This window comes from Amphimedon queenslandica, unplaced genomic scaffold (genome assembly GCF_000090795.2).
Source record: "Amphimedon queenslandica unplaced genomic scaffold, v1.1 AMPQUscaffold_11032, whole genome shotgun sequence".
Lineage (NCBI taxonomy): Eukaryota > Metazoa > Porifera > Demospongiae > Haplosclerida > Niphatidae > Amphimedon > Amphimedon queenslandica.
In genome coordinates, this window is record NW_003548723.1 from 1 (window position 1) to 2568 (window position 2568).

Here is a 2568-nt window from a genome sequence, read left to right on the forward strand (position 1 = left end):
TACCTTACTTATGCCTGTTTGTACACAGTGAAGCTTCAGGGGCTGCTTAATTGTTAATAGCACATGCATGTGTAATAAAAGGTTATGTTGATATACCTCAAGGTGAGGAAGACTTTTTGACTGATACCACACCTATAGTTTCACCCATTTCTAATGCTAATGATGTAAATAATTACAGCTTTAAGGTACATGTATGTCATTCAGACTTTAAAGGTTTGGGTAATTAGGTAAATTTTGCCAAGAAATGACTACTGAAAATTCTTCATTTATATAAATTTTGTAAGACACATAGATTGTCTTATGTTGCTTAGAAACTTTGAGCTGATTCCGATCAATCTTTGATTTTGATTTTTCACATTTTAGCGTATTCCAACAAATTTTGATTGTAATGAACTTTTACAGTTGCTCAAAAAATGGCTAACACACTGAACAAAATATGCTCAAGGTTAGTGTACTACAAATTATCACTGACACAAAAATGGTTAAGTCTCTTGTGTTTCTCTAGTACATATGGAAACTTCTCCGATTAAAGGTGACCAGGTGACCACCGGTGACCTGACTGACCTTTGGCGACCCATACCATCATATTGTTGTAAGTGAAGCTGTAACAACACAATGTGCACTTGATTAGATTGGGAAAATCGCTGTACATGTATTATATACTTATTTGGTTATGTATTCATTTGTTTAGGTGTCATCATGTGTTTGTCTGTGTGCCTGTGTTAGCAAAGGTGCATGTAAAATAATAAAGATGGTAATTTCAAATGTGTTTATTGCTTAACTTGTACTTTTTTGACTATATGTAGCTCTTCGTATTGATTTGGGGGTCATGCATTCATTAGTAATCCTAAAGAACTCATTAGTCGTCCCTTTTTCCTCTGCAAGACAGTGAAGATGATAAACATGAACAAGGAAGAGATGATGCATTTACATGCACTTCTCCTTTATGACTAGTGATATTCACCTGATACAAAATCAACTGGTTAGTCTGTTTGTATGTACCATTATGTACTGTTATTGCTGTTAGAATGCCTAGTCCCATAGTAAAGTTAGTGTCTGATCCCGAAGCATCAGTTTATGACACTGTTGGTGAACAGATCAACAGATATGGTAAGTACCGCCAAAAGCTATAGCATTGTCTCAGTCCAAATTTTGTGAGAAATGGCTCCGAGAGCAATCTCCAATTTCATAATTTCTTCCTGATGCATATTCCTGTTTTGTATGCTGTGTGTAGAGTTTGAGCTCATTCTGATCAAATTTGTTTTTATGTGTATTTTGAACTTTCTAAAAAGTTAATAAATCGGAGTTCTTTCACTAGATCAGAGTAAGTACAGATTAAAGAGGTAATCTTTGGGCCAGTTCCTGAAATTAGTGCTATAGTCATCATAAAGTGGACAAGTTAAAGGTTAGTGAACTCATGATTGTAAGATGCACGTGTATCTTAATATTTGTATTACATTATATACTACATTATTAAGATGGAGAATCATTAGGAAATTTCCCCAAGAGAATACATCTAAATAGATTTCAATAGATTCTCTTTCGACAGGTACATATAGGTATATGTGCAGCATCCTTCCCTTCCTCCCCTTTGTTACCTCTGGTATAAAGGTTACCTCTGAAGACCAGCAGGTGTAAAGGTTATACCTCCGATAACCAGCGATAACCAGCGCTAACTCTGTTGTACATGTAGCTGTAATAACAAAATGTCCACTTGATTAGATTGTGAGTTACTTATATTTATTTATATACCTTATAAATGTAATTGTGAATGAATGGTGTCAAAGATAGTGACTAAATATTTCATGAAGTCTGTTGTGCTATTGATTACGGTATACTACGTATCCACACACACTTTTGATCTCAGGCCAAATTTTGTCGACAATGTCTGAGAGAGAATTACTTATACATTCTCTTATGCTTGTACCTATTTTGAACTGATTCCTATCAATTTTGGATTTTTTTTACAAATTTGAATGTACTGTACATGTATTTTCATTTTTTTTAGAAATTTATAAATTTGGTGTTCTTTCACTAGGGAAGAGTCAAATCAGAAGAGGTATTCACAAGGCCACATTCTGAAATTTGTACTAGTCATCATAAACAGGACATGTTCAAGGTCAGTGTACTGTACTAACACATTTAAGATGTACACAGCCAAATATATTCAGGCCTGATTCAAAATGTTGCCCAAAATTAATGAATCAAGCCTGATATCAGTACTGGTGCTGCCCTGTTGACTATCATTGCTGAATCATGAAAGTCAGTCTAACTTGATCCAGTATAGATGCTTACCATGCCTGTACCGTGGCTGACTCCATGCTTGTATCAGGACTGATTGCCCAAACTTAATGGTCCATGCCTGATATTAGGCATGATCAACCATGATTACATTTGGCTGTGTACATGTGTATTCTCCTTATTTTTGTCATACATGTAGCCTTATTTTTGTCTTATGATGATGGAATACTTTCTCGCACTCCAGTTGACTTATGTCAGGCACAAGTCACTATGTGATTTGAGGGTAAGTATATGTCTCTACCTCGTTTATCACATTTCCCTCTCGTT

General features: G+C 35.2%; 1 long non-coding RNA gene across 5 annotated transcripts; it reads left to right on the forward strand.

Annotated features, from left to right (window-relative positions):
- Positions 1-340: 340 nt before the first annotated feature.
- LOC109589671 (uncharacterized) lies at positions 341-2525 on the forward strand. 5 transcript variants are annotated; one of them, XR_002188857.1, is made up of 10 exons: positions 341-445; positions 506-592; positions 692-754; positions 807-982; positions 1028-1110; positions 1319-1405; positions 1479-1549; positions 1612-1725; positions 2039-2119; positions 2441-2525. It is a non-coding gene; the product is annotated as an uncharacterized LOC109589671 (long non-coding RNA). The 5 variants fall into 5 exon arrangements; XR_002188856.1 differs by having other exon boundaries at positions 1479-1725; XR_002188853.1 differs by lacking the exon at positions 1479-1549 and having other exon boundaries at positions 1550-1725.
- Positions 2526-2568: the final 43 nt, after the last annotated feature.